The following is a 15,754-nucleotide window of genomic DNA, read 5'->3' as shown; positions in this document are numbered from 1 at the left end:
AACGTACCTGAGAGAGAGAGAGAGAGAGAGAGAGAGAGAGAGAGAGAGAGAGAGAGAGAGAGAGAAGGGGGGGCTCGCTACTACTTCATAAACCTGAGACCGTAATATGCTTTCATATGTAAATACAGAATGCAGTATAAAATCTACGGTAAACCCATTCCATATTAGCCGAGGTGCTCCTATTAAACATGGAGGAAGCTCCGTGGGATTGATTTATAGTTGACCGATTTATAGATTCTAGGCTTACATGCCAAGCACTGGGGTAAATGAGGCCATTCTGCGCTGAAACGGAAACTGACAGTGAAAAGGTTTGAAAGGTGTAACAGGAGAAAAATCTCAAAGCAGTTGCACTATGAATCGACTGTTAGGAGAGGGTGGGAAATAAGATGGAAGGAAGAGAATATGAACAGAGGTACAGTAAAAAGAATGAAATCAGTTGTAGCTAGTGGCTGAAGGCACGCTACAAAGAGCCTTAATTAATGCCTACATTGCAAAGCATGAGGTGCACTGACGACACTAGCCCCCAATGAGGAGCGCCTTGGGGGGGGCCGTGTTTAGTGAGTTGCCCATCGGGGTTCAAAGCATTATATACACCCATTTCTATATTGCGCGGTCGACAAATTTCATTAATAAAAGATATCTTCGTGCAGCCGTCTACTTTACTTAGCACGAGTTTACCCTGGACTTTGACAGGGGTGTATACATATATACCGGGTTATTACCACAGAATACTCTGTAGCAATTTCAATTAAGTAGCTTCATTTCTTTGGTAAATGAAGCTACCTATATATATACCTATATATATATATATATATATATATATATATATATATATATATTATATATATATATAGAGAGAGAGAGAGAGAGAGAGAGAGAGAGAGAGAGAGAGAGAGAGAGAGATATATTATATATATATATATATATATATATATATATATATATATATATATATATATATAATATATGTGTGTGTGCGTGTGTGCGCGCGTCATGATGGTGACAGAAGAATTCCAAAAAACGTTGCTAAGCTAAGAATATGTTGCTGATTTCAATGGTGAGGCTTCTGTTTCTACATAAAATTGTATAATATATCATATATATATATATATATATAATATATATATATATATATATAATATATATATAAAGAGAGAGAGAGAGAGAGAGAGAGAGAGAGAGAGAGAGAGAGAGAGAGAGAGAGAGAGAGAGCTGAAGATCAGTCACTATAATAAAAGTTCGACGGAGAAGTTATAAGACCACGAAATAATGATCAGAAACCTCATATTTCACCGGCGACTTTTTCTACGAATTCTTGAACAACGTCCAGAAGTTTGTCTTGAAGAAAGAAGTAAAAATGAGAGGAGAGAAGTTCTTCGAGAATAAGATAGTTGCTCCTCCTTCGAGCGGTCTGTTTCTTTGCTGCTCCTACTTCACGATTTTTTCCAAATGCATTTATTTTGACTTCTAGCCAAAGGACTGTTGTGGATAACGGAAACGACGAAGGATTAAACGAGTAAAAAACCGTGACCCGCGAAGCTGTCAGCGCCACAGTCCTGTGGTGGCCTGTTCTACAGCGCTGTCAGACGCACGATTATGGCTAAATTTAATCTTAAATAAAGTAAAAACGACTGAAGCTAGAGGGCTGCAATTTGGTAAGTGTGATGATTGTTGGATGGGTGATCGACATATCAATTTGCAGCCTTCTACCCTCAGTAGTTTTTAAGAAATGAGGGCGGACAGAAAAAAAAAAAAAGTGCGGAAGGACAGCCAAAGCCGTCTAAAAATGCAAATAATGAATTATGACGAATTTACAAATAATAACTGACAAAGCAATATACACAACACATTAACACTGATTTTGTATTTGCAAAGAGTTCCCCAAAAATGAGTCAAAGTCACCCATATAAATACATCCTGGGACAGTGAGAACACTGACATGAATTTAACCCCAGTTTCTCTCTCTCTCTCTCTCTCTCTCTCTCTCCATGGCACGCCTCAGCTGGAAATTGCAAAAGCGTTCTGTAAGTTTTTGTGATATACAAAACTATCATAACTTATCTGATCTTGAGAACAAGAGAACTGTATTCTGCGCTATTTTGTCTGTTCAGGATAACACTATACGCGTCTGAGTTCTGCGCTATTCTGTCTGTTCAGGATAACACTATACGCGTCTGTTTTCTACGCTATTCTGTCTGTTCAGGGTAACACTCTGTATACGTCTGTTTTATGGTAAGTATTATAAGGATATTTTGTTCAAAAAAATTAGTATTAGCCCTAGTATTAAAAGCTTCGATCATAAAAAACCAGAGAGATATCAAGGCCATTTTGAAAGAGAAATTGTTAAAATATTTCACAAAATTTTTTTTGTAACATTAAATGCAATGTATTTTAGATGAATATATATATATATAATATATATATATATATATATATATATATATATATATATATATATATATATATATATATATATATATATATAGTTCTGGATTTATTGTAATGTTTTGTAAATAATTTATTGAATAAAAGCTTAAAAGAAAAAAAAGTATTTTCTACGAAGATGTCCACACTGCTTATCTTATTGCCTTTGAGGAATTTGTCCTTAAAAGTCACAAAAATAGTAAGGCACTCATAAATCTTCAAGTCAAAGGTCATAAGAATATCCTTCAAACTTATCCCAAAATGTCACTGACGTACAATACCTGGAATGTCAGTCCATGCTACGTATTTTCTAGGTTCTATTACCAAGGATACAAGAAGGTCAATGTATTAGACATTTTCAGTATTCTCACAGGTATGAATAAATATGATTTAAGACATATGACTGTACTGACGAAACCAGTTTTATAATAATTCCCCACAGAATTTAATAAAGAGATATTGACAAACAACTATACATTTACGAGTGAAATGTTTCTTGAAATAAAATGGCGGAAGATTTCAACTATCAAAGGAACAGCGTCATACTGAGCTTCAAATAGCACTAAATTCAGCGTTATTAATTAAAATATTGGATTTCTCACAAGGCGAATGGATGTAATTTATTATTCCTTACAATGCAAGCCACTTGACTTTTAACAACCAAGAGCTATATATAACATTCAATTTCATAATCGGTCCAGTGACAAAGAGACAACACTAGATCACGTTAGTTAAGCGATACTATTTTCAGCGTAAATTTTCAAGCAAACTAGGGGCGTAAAACATATGTCAAGAAAATCATCACAAAATCTTTTACTGGCCATAAAACCTTATCCAAAACTGATGATGAAACTAAAACAAACTCTTATAAAGTGGCGAGTTGCTGGAATACTTCACCATGAAGATAAAAGAAATAAATGTGGAAAAGCGGAGGACTATACTCGGTTTTTTTCCATCTGTCCACCCGCCTGTGGTGTTTACGTATGGTAACACGGCGTCCAGGACTTTAGATATAGTTCCATTCAGCTTACATTCAACATTTATAATAATATCCCATTTCGAATATTAACGGTGTCATTTGCATACAGTAAATTGTTAAAACACTTTTCAGTTGCAAATGTACACCCAGATATCCTTTTATTTACCTAAAACTTACACATAGCGTAACTATCTAAAGCCCGGGACGCAGTGTTACCAAACGCAAACACGACAGGCGGGTGGACAGATGGAAAAAAAAAACAAAAAACCAATGCCCGTGGATGGCACGCGAACACACACTCTTTATTTAGTATATATAATATATACTTGCAAAAAACAGCTCGCAAAGGACCATAGACGGGAACGGCAAATGCATGAGAGTGGAGCAAAACGGGAGAAGAGGGTTGCGTAAGTCGGCGAACTCTGTGGAATTGGCAAAAAGGCAACAGAACATCCAACGATTATTGACAGGGAATGTTACAAGAACCAAGGAATGGGGTGGGGGGGGGGGGGGGGGGGGGGGGGGGGGGGGGGTGGCTCAACCTACGACAAAGCTGACAGCATTGGCGATGAGGCAACAATTGGGAAAGCAAGTCCCTGGACCCACCTGAGAGGAACAAAGAGCGTTTTTAACAATGGTTACCAGGTGGTAAATTAATCAATTAGGAGCATGCACACACACACACACACATACATACACGACACTACTGACGGAACAGAAAAGTAATGATGCTTGAGACTTTAAAGATGATAATACGCTCAAATAAATAAGAGACGGAAAAGGGCAGTAAAACAACTAATAAATTGGGTGATAATATTAGGAGACAATAAACTAACTTATTACAGACGTCATTGCGCAATTGGTCTTCAGGTGAATATATTTATATACATACATACATTTATATATATATATATATATATATATATATATATATATATATGTATATATATATATATATATATACATGTGTGTGTGTGTCTTTGTGCTCCTACATGTCAGTTCCATGAGGTGATATATCACATTTAGTGAACAAGACCACAGCTGATGGTCGAAAGCTATAAGTTCCTGTACAAGAAATACATATTTTAAACTACAGAAGGATTTCACATCATTGTGGATTGTATCCCCATATATATACTATATATATATATATATATATATATATATATTATATATATTAATTTAATTTATTTATATATATTATATATATATATATATATAATATCTATATATATATATAATATATATTATATATATATATAATATATATTTATTTTATATATCATATATAATATATATATATATATATATAATATAAATATATAATAATAGATTTAATATTTAATATAAATGGAAACCAATGTTTGAACAAAGTCCACAAAACCAATAGACCAATTTAAGAACGTCACGAAAAGGAAAAAAAAAGAAAAAAAAATGTTCTTCCATTCACAGCAAAAACGTAAGTTTTCTTTACTTGAATAATACATTCTTTTACAAATATGTTCTTCAATAAACTCAAGCGGGACGGAAACTTACAAATGCCCTACCAAGGTATTATTCAGAGATATGACAGGTCAGCTGTCAGGCAGTGTGGACACTACGTATGTTATGTACCAAAGACAAATTCAAATGCATTATTGACGAAAGCATTTTGTAGGTCTTGTCAATAATCCACCTTCAAAAAAGGCATAATAAAGTGATATTTGTTATTCATGTTTGGAGTATTTATAGGTACATATATTAGAAAAAACTTACATATATAATAACGTAAACGTATATATGTATAAATATTTACATATATGTATATGTATACATACATACGTACACACACACACACACACACACACACACACACACATATATATATATATATATATATATATATATATATATATATATATATATTATATTATATATAATATATATCTATATATATATATATATATATATTATTATATAAATTATATATAAATATAAAATTAAAAAATCATAGTAGATGCACGTGACTTCATTAAATAAGCGAATGCCAAAGAATAATGATAGGTAGAAATCCAAGCGATTTCGTCTTTACAAGACATTGTCAAGGATCGAATGAAATACAGTTGGAAAGAGACTTATCAGGTAAACAAAAAGATCAAGAATACCAGACGGCTAATTGTCAAAAGGGTAAAAATCAAAGAGATAATCCAGGATTATCGGATATCACAAAGGTCACAAACTTAAACATAGATTTAACCCTAACAGGAACTACAACGTATCCATATAGTCCAAAACATGTAAAAACTGAATATATTAATTTTGTTGCTATAATTTTCCCGTGGTATTCGCTATATAATATAATATATACTATCTTATATATATATATATATATATATATATATATATATATATATATATATATATTATATATATCATGGTAGTCAACGAAAAAAATTAGAACTGAGCAAAATACCAATTTTAAATTGACCAGACTTATTCCCAATGCATATCGAACTGCAAAACCCACCAGTCAGCATGAGAAAAAAAAAATAAATAAATGACTGTTTGCTAACCACCATTTATTTCATTCGCTTGCGAACATTATCGATGATGACTTTCGGGTGTGGGGCACAGAAACAACGACTACATCATAAAAGCTGTCAATCATTCTTTGTCCTTTCACTTAGCTCATGCTTTTTCTAAACATGCTACGGAACGCTTAGTGGAATATCAAACAAACTTTGTTGACATATAATTTAGCGCAGGGTGTGATCCACATCGGAAGCACATTCTTCTGGTGCAGGATAAACAATAACCCTGCTGCACAGCTGCACGTCGACTTTCTGAGGAGTAACGAACACCCACCTGAGGGAGTGATAGAAAACAATCAGGCAAAGATCCTCTGGGACTATGGCATGAAAACACATAGGGTGATATGCACCAATAGACTAAACGTGACGCTGATTGACAAAATCGAGAAGAAATTATCACTCACCGATGTTGCAATACCATGGGACACCAAAGTAGATGAGAAAGAGGAAAAATTTATAAGTATCAAGACCTGAAAGTAGAAATAAGAAAGATATGGGATATGCCAGTGGAAACTGTACCCATACTCATAGGAACACTAGGCACAATCCCAAGATACCTGAAAACGAACCTGGAAAAACTAAATGCTGAAGTAGCTCCAGGACTCATGCAGAAGAGTGTGCTACTAGAAAAGTGCACATAGTAAGAAAAGTGATGGACTCCTAAGGAGGCAGGATGCAACCCAGAACCCCACACTGTAAAAACCACCCAGTCAAATAGGATGACTGTGGTAGACAAAAATAAATAAATAAATAAATAAATAAAAATAAAATAAAAATAATAATTCCATAGAACAAAAATTAAACACACACTTGGGTAAGATCTCCAAATGAACAGCAAAGTACAATCACTATCATACGACAATATTTTTATGCAAAGCATTACTAGTAGTTCTGATGGCAATGAATAACCTATTAAATATAAAAAAAATAATAAAAAAAATTAAACGGACCGATAACAATATCTGCTAAAGCAGACGCTCTCAACTTGGGGATGATGAATTACTATATCTACTGTTGTACCACATTATATCAAATTAGTATACACTGTACTGTATTTTAGTATAACTGATCTGTGTGCAGTGTTAGAATGACACACAGCATGGGAAGGAAAAGAAAATCTGAAATCTAAGCTAGATGAACACACCAGCCCTGTACAGATATCATTCAGAGATACTAATCCTAAATTCAGAATGCTTCTTGCAGTTACATATTGTAAATCTGTCAGCTTATGTATGGGGTAATTTCTCCAAAGCAGGTGAATCATTGCATTTGCACAGCAAAAATGATAATGAATATAAAGAATATGTCAATACTTACATCATCTGTTAGTGTAACAAAAGATTTAATATGTGGTACATACACATACACGTGACATCAATCACTGACAAAAAATCTGTTATACTTTCCTGTGTAGGTCACTTTGATAAATGGTTTACATGACTATTTAACGTTCAATTGGTAATCAATACAGCTTCAAGACAAAGACGTTGTGTGTGCTGGATAACTTGGTAGGCTTTCTTTTGTCACACTGGAGGAACATAGTACATATTAAAAAACTGTCAATTTAAATATTTACCTTATCTTTTAAGCTTTAATTTCACTACTGAATTTGTAAACTTTTACTGCAATCTTATTCATTAAGTGAGGAAAATGTTATATAATACAGTACAGTCTGCAATTAACCTAAAAAAATCAACTTCATTTCCACACCCTTTAAAAAGACAAATTATAATTAGTTCGGCAATGCATTATACTCTCAAACTACTTAAAAAAGACATTTTAATTTATGTGATAGTTTCATTATCTGAGTATAAAGAAAATATCTTACTGTAAACCAAGAAAAAGTTACATAAAAGGGCTACTTTTTTTATAGAACATCAGTACTACTGTATTTCTACAGCATAGGGACTGCAAGTGAAACAATCCCATGATCACTTTCTTCAACCAGGCTATTTTTGTCAGTAGAACACAAGCCTTCTCTCAGGGTGAGACCCTTACTGGGAGACCAGATAAGGATTTCTCATGAAGAATGAGACTGCTGAACACAAGACCAGCTTATTCTAACTACATCACCCACCTTGTAACCTAATAGCAGAGACTATCACAGTACATGAATATTACGATATCATTTGATCATTATATTATGCATGCCTTATCCTTTTATTAAAAGAATGACCAAAAAAAAACCTTCGTTCGCAGATTTTCAACATTCCATTATGCAGGGTAATACAGTAGCTAAGTGTTGGCTGTAATAATCAGATGTCAGTCTCACTCTTCCTGTACTTTCCAAATCAGTGAGTTGTTGTTGATGGCAATTATAGCAAGCTTAAAATTATCATATATCAATATGCTTTACCATCTAAGCCAGTAAGCTCATACAACAGATTGCCAAGGCAGCAACTGATAGACCATAGAATAGAAGAGATGTGAAACCACCAAATTCTTCAGATCTGGTACCATTTTTTACTGTTACCACATCACTTCTAATGTTAGCTATGGTTTGCGATACATAAACAGCTTCCCTTCTTGGAAAATTTTAAGCCTTCTTTGTGACATAAAACTCTGTTATGCTTTCTGTTATTAGCTATTTGAATGAATAAGAATAATGTAATTCTAGTATTGAAATAGGCAGTAACTTGCAACTCTGAAAAGCCAATCAACCAACCTGTGGTTATTCACTTACTGTGCCAAAGATCTGTAAACAATCTGAGTTTCCCAGGTCATAAAAGGCATACCTGCTGACCCTCAACATCCCAAGTTACTGAAAAGGTATAGTAGGTACAGCATACAGAGGGATGAGAGTCAAGAGAACTGTAGTGCTAAACAGAGATCATGGTATCATAGATTACTTTAGGGTGCAAACGTCCCAGCATACATTTATAGCACCTAATGGGATCCAGGAAGGCAAGGAGACCTCATTCGGCTAAATTAAGATTTATAGGTTGTCCTGGCGTGCATTTACAGTACACCAAGGTAACCAAATGACACTAAAGTATTTGAACAGCAATATCAGGACATACTAGTTTGGCTGCATCACTACAACCCAACTGCACACTTGCAAGGATGCAACCAGCAGTTAGGTTTCCTGATTTATGTTAGGTTATATTACTTGTTGATGTTCTTATTTTGATGCATATATAATTCTGATTGCGTATCTGCTTTTTCACTATAGCAGCACAGGTTTAACTAGTATTCATGTGAATCACACAATTTTTTCTCCCTCTTCCAAAACCTGCAGTTTCTCATCAACAAGAACAATAGATAGCATATGCTTTGCAACTACTTTATAGGCTAACAAACTTTTAAAATACACAATCCATACTGAGCCATTTGTCAAATCAAATTTTAAAAATTAGCCTACCTCAGATAACAATTATAGCGTAATGACCTAAAACCTAAACATTGACCTGATCTCGTCAGTTTAAGTAGGTAGTCTAAGTAAGGGTGCAAAGTAAGATAGAATATACTAGGTAAAGAGAATATGAACGAAGCTACTACCTAGGTAGGTACTAGGTAAGCTATAGGGTAAACAACCGACTGGACTGGCCAACCCACTGACTACCGCGATTGTGGCCACCCTCCAAAAAAGTACTTTAACACGTCCTGACACCAGAGATGGCCATCAGCCATGAGTTGTTGGTGATGAGAGGAACAGCTTTAGACCTCTACTCTCCTTTGGAAGTAAGTACTTTCTCCAAAGTTAGAAATTAAGGCCATATTTTAAGATTAAACAGAGGGTAATGAAAAGTGTGACCAAACGCAGTGCACACTACCCCCAAGACGCTTTCAAAATTTTTTCTTACAACTAAAAATGTTTCGAAGACTGACGCCATCTCGATGTTTGCGGAGTCACTTGTGTCAACAAACCTCCCATTTCCTGTGCTAAATCCACACACCACTTGTACCCATAGACGCTGGGGCACTTTCATCACAACAATCGTAAACACCGACTTCCAACCACTACTTATCCAAGGGAACTACGATTTTTAGCAGAAGAAGAAGAAGAAGAAGAAGAAGCGTGCGCTAGATAATTATTTAAATAAATAGTTAAACAGCAGTATAAGGTCGTGAATTGCTTAAATATTTTTACATATTCATGATTATTAATTTGAAAATACCGTCGAAAAAGTAACTAGATTCCTGACTCAAATATCATCAGTTTTGCATGTGAACGGTACCTCCGGTGTTCTTCGCCCTCTTCAATTGTATATCAGTGTTGCCAATTGGTATGTGTTTACCCTCCAAACTGGGTGTAAGACCTACACAAAACTGGGGAAATAAGTGAAATTAGCGTATCTATTTGTAATATATACATATTACAGCAATTTTATCATCACTGCATTACTATGACAACTAGAATTCATGGAAACAGTTTGTAAATGCATCGGCGTATGTGTGAAGCTCCACTAAATTGGCAATGATGAGTCATTTTGCTGTTGTCTGCTTGTAAGTACTTCAGAAATATCAGTAATTTTTCGGGGTTAATTTGGTTGCAAAAAAGGGATAATAGACATGAATTAAATAAACATTTTGAAGTAACAAAGTAAAGTTAAACTAAATAATAAGTAAAGTAAACAATTAAGGGAATAAAGCTTTGCACCTCATAAACCGTGTACTCATGTGCTGCCCGTAACTGTGTTTGTGGAGTGAGCGCTTAGGAACCAGGAACCGCAACATAGTTCAAGTGCAATTTGGAGTGAATTAAAACCAAAATGTGTATAATTACAATCAAATGAGCATTGTGGAGTTTCAGTTGTGATGGCAGTGAGGATAAAACCACCGATTACATGGTAAAAATGAATTTCTGTTCAAACCATGACCCCGGGAATAAAAAGTTTCATACTTTCAGTAATATAGGCAACAAAATGTTGTTTTATTGTGCTGATTACAACTGCAATCTTGAGTAAGATCAATAAACATTACGGTAATTCTAAAGAATAACTCCGCACGGACTTTAAGGAACGTAACCGCGAATACGACATCCACTAGAGATTGGGGAGTCCAATGTATTTCGCTGTGTTTAGTACTGGCACCTGGGGGTTAATTACAGTCGACCACCCAAAAATAACAGTAAATTCTTAGTAATAAGCAACCCAAATACTATAGGAAATTGTAATTTCCAAAGAAATAGCCTACCTGACGCGGAGTTATTATTAAGATTTACCAACGTTACATAGCTAGGATATATACGCTAACATTGTTCAAATGAGGGCTGGGAAGGCTGGGAAAGATGGTGGATTGTCTGTGGTTACGAACGGCAAGTCAAGCGGTTGCCGCCATATTGGATTTCAAAACTGCCTTGAAAACATATTTTACGAAGAGTTCACATGCTTATTTTAGTTCGTATGGCGCTTTCATGTATCGCATTATGTTGACGAAACTTCAATCTTTTGAATGGTATGCTTAAAGATGTAATTGTATTCTTGTTTCACCAACTGAATATCGAGTGAATAAGGCCGAGCCACACGATGACGATGGATCGACTGCGGTTGTTTACCCTAATAAAAAGAATGAAAGGAGTCACTTCTAGGGTCAAAGAGGTGCTGCTAAGAACCTGCTTAATGTCTACTGTACACCACGTGAGGAACACTGACTGCACTATCACCCCTAGGCCTAATGTCTACTGTACACCACGTGAGGAAAACTGACTGCACTAGGTATAGCCTACCTAGGTAGGCTAGGTAGTATCACCCCAAGGCAGGCCTTGGGCTAGTACCCAGTGCAAAACAATTTCATTAGAATTCTTACCTCCAATGCTGCCTTGAGTAGGTAGGGTAAGCTTCGCTTAGACGACTTCGTAAAACATACCCAGGATAGTGTGTAGGATTCACATATGCAACCAACTAGCTAGCCTAGCTACCTAGGATAACCCCGATCAACACTCACATTAATCATGAAACAGGTAGTTTCTTCACTATTAAAATATTTTGTCAGAAAACACATCTCTAAGTTTACTTTAGGACAAACAATACAGTTTGTACCGTAATCCTTTCCTCCAGTTAAAAAAAAATCAAAATTGTGATAAATTAAAAGTGTCTCGCTCGCCAAGCTGTCAATTCATCGACAGGCATTTGACATTCAAAACATTGAGTCACCAATCAAACTGCGTAGGTAACCCAAACAAAACAGATGTGAAAATAACTACTAGATAACAAAATTAATAGAACGTTTATTAACTCGGCTGGTGATTCGTCCTGGTCATTTTCTGTTACATATACTAATTGATATAATTAATGTAACTATAAATGGCTTAGACCTGTGCTTCATCGCTGTGGAAACTCTGATGCAGTTTAGAACAATAATACTGATCCAAAGCTTATTTTCTAACTTTTATATTGGAGATTCTATTACAACAATCTCAGCTGTCGATGACGAATGATCGTTATAATCTTTATCAGACGCACTTTCATCATCATTGTTGTTATTATCTTCTTAGTACCTGTAGTCTTAAGCTTTCTTATGTCTGCTCTGTTTGAAAATATAATACTCTTACCTGCAAGGAAGAAAATAAAAAGTTGACGGGGAAGACGTTATCAAGGGTAACAGAATTCATAAAATGCATTCTGCTTTGTAGCGTTCTTTTTATGATTATCAGTGTACCCATACCATCAGAAATTACAGTAAAATACCATTCTGATGTTACAAAGGATCTGAGTGCGTTCTTCTCTAAAAGTATCTCTAACTGACTACCGTAGCCATTGGTACCAGTTAAGGAAAGTGTGGCTTTATTAACTAGATATGTGTCAATTCCTTTACATTTCATATTATGGAAACCCTAGAATATAGTGTGAAATGTACTTTCCTTTTTATATGTAACTTAATAATGTGCTTTCCTTTTATTCTAAGAAGATGGAGAGGGGTAGTGTATTTCAAAATAGAAAAGAAATGATTACGTACAGTCAAAAGATAATTATAGACATTAATTTAAAAATACAATATTCCATATTAACCACATATAATATTACCAAACTCCTAATTAGTCCAATCAAAAAGCCTTAAGAAAAAAAAATCCTATGAAAACAAAAAACGAGAATCGTAGAGCAGACAGGCTGGACTTATTAGGTCTTTTGCAGATGTCATAAAATCAGAATTAAAAAATAACAATTTCACAGAAACTGTCAAAGCTGGCAGTGATGAAATAGATTCAACTTAACCTACAAATAATTCAGTGGAAAATAATAAACTTTGAGAGTAATATATGGTAGTAACTTGACAATGAAACATTCTGATCGGGGAAAAAAAATTCTTACGTCATTAGCAATATGAAAGTATCCTCTAATGCGATGGAAGTTTATGGGAATGGTGGAGAGCAAATAAACAGATCAAGCACTACTCCTGTTCAGAGAGAAACCAGGTTGAAAAGTCATAAAATTTGACCAGGACAGAGTGAATGTGTGAGGGAGATCATGTGGGCGTTAGGCAGTCGAGTAAGGAATTTCGTCCCACATATCAATCGCTTTTTTAATTGCATCCCACGCTTAACAGGCATAAATCCATATACCTATTAAAACATTCCAGTTCCCATTATGATAAGAACTGTTTTGCTTACCCCCCACAAAATTTGACATACCAGACTGAATAGTTCTTATGCTGTCACATTTGATTATCATTATTTGGGGATTAAACTGCAGCAGCAGAGAAGAGATGGAATTATTTCCACTCTTCATGTCCTGCGGAGGTAAGTTCACTATTAACTGGAGTTCTAAAGTAACCATCCTAAAACAAAAATAGACAAGCTTTGATCTTTTTTCTCTTTCGGTGAAGACCGAGGAGACTAGGGTTCCTACCAAAAAAATGTCAATGGACAGTTAATACTATAGAAAGTCTGGATTGGCGCATTCTGGAAATAAATGGTATGGAGGGCTGAGCGCACCACTTAAACTCCGACTTCGTGCCTTTCCAGCAGTATCTGAGGGTTTGCAAGAGCGAGAAAGAGGGGGAGTGAATTATATGATTAACCGTAAGTAGGGGCCTTTTGAGACCCCACATACGGTTAGCCATGAATGTGTCTTCATTCCGATATGTAAAAAAAAAAAAGAAAAAAAAAATCGCGGTTTTTACAGCCATCATTCCTACAGGTAACATTAGTGGATTTGCTCAAGTAAACACCAGTTTGGGAGATTCAGCATTTGCAATTTATTGCAACAGGTCAGAATGAGTCTCTGAATTCATCACAGCAACATCCCTACACAACTTTGGTTGTATAAAAACGAAAGATATTGAAATACCAGACTGACCATTTATGTGTGTCATCTGTTCCAGAAATTTTTTCGCTCTCCTGTGCACTTTTGTTAGCATCTGGCTCGGTTTCGTACAATTTTCCTACAAATTTGATATCGCTTCCTTTCATACCAGGTTTTACTATCCGTGTAGATATTAAATGCACGATTTGTATCTAAATATTCACTCGAAAAAACATGCTTGTCATCCCTGCTCGCTTTGATTACTCTCCTCTACTTGGTAGGTAATTGCACACACATCACTACAAACAGTCCGAAATTCGAGAACATTGTTAGAATTAAGGAAAAGCTGCTCCGTCATATGTGTACTATTCCCTGACATTGGCACACATGAGAGTACTGACTGTACCTGCAGTATTCATAACGGCCGAATATTATATATATATATATATATATCTATATATATATATATATATATATATATATATATATATATATATACACACACACACACACACACTATATATATCCCATATATATCTATATATATATATATTATATATATAATATATATATATATATATATATATAATATATATATATATGTGTGTGTGTGTGTGTGTGTGTGTGTGTGTATGTGTGTGTGTGTGTCTACAATATACCGTTTCTCCTTAAAAGGGTGGCTGAAAAATGTACCTTTACGTACATACACATATACACTTATTGCACACGCACAAACAAAATGTAATATAAAATGTGTGAATTTAAAGAGGACATTTGCATTATTCTTCTATAACCATTCGTAACGGTAGCAGTAGTATGGGATATACAATGCAATCCAATTTCTTATAAGGATCACATACACACACATTATATGTATATATATATATATATATATATACATATATATATATACGTATATATATATATATATATATATATAGATATATATATATATATATACGTATATGATATATATATATATATATATATATACGTATAATATATATATATATCATATATAATATATATAATACATATATATTACTATCTATATATATTATATATTATATATCTATATATATTACTATATATCTATCTACATATATATATACGTAATATATTATATATATATATATATATCTCTATATATAGATATATATATATATATCATATATATATATACGTATATACGTATATATATATATATATATATATATATATATATCATATATATATACGTATATAGTATATATATATATTATATATATATATCTATATTATATATCCCATAGCATATATATATATATATAAATATATATATATATATATAAAAGATATAAATCCAGAGCATGAAGTAAACGAAAAAGCAAGGCAAGCAATAAACGTATTTATTTGAGGCAAACTGATCCATTTAAGTGAGCATCGAAATGGGATCACTTACCTCATGAAATATAATCACTTCTCCACGGAAATTCAATTCTCAGGAAGTGCCACTTACGGTATTTCTTTTGGCGGTGTCTGATTACTGTCCGTTGTGGTAGAATAGCCTCCACCGCTGTGACACTGCAAGGTGCCACATAGGAAGGGATTAGCGCTTC

At 34.2% G+C, this 15,754-nt stretch overlaps 1 protein-coding gene across 4 annotated transcripts in view; it reads right to left on the bottom strand.

Moving 5' to 3' along the window:
- LOC135206930 (ionotropic receptor 25a-like) overlaps window positions 1-15,754 on the bottom strand; it is a 57,553-nt gene extending 41,799 nt beyond the window's left edge. For 3 of the 4 annotated variants that reach the window (XM_064238432.1, XM_064238433.1, XM_064238435.1), the window contains exon 1: window positions 11,722-12,064. The gene's annotated coding sequence lies outside the window, so the exon portion shown is untranslated. Of the gene's footprint in view, window positions 1-11,721; window positions 12,065-15,654 lie in introns of those variants that run through there. The other variant, XM_064238434.1, reaches the window with a different exon arrangement.

This window comes from Macrobrachium nipponense, chromosome 31 (genome assembly GCF_015104395.2).
Source record: "Macrobrachium nipponense isolate FS-2020 chromosome 31, ASM1510439v2, whole genome shotgun sequence".
Classification (NCBI taxonomy): domain Eukaryota; kingdom Metazoa; phylum Arthropoda; class Malacostraca; order Decapoda; family Palaemonidae; genus Macrobrachium; species Macrobrachium nipponense.
Note: the sequence above shows the minus strand (reverse complement) of the source record. Positions and strands in the feature narration are given on the sequence as shown.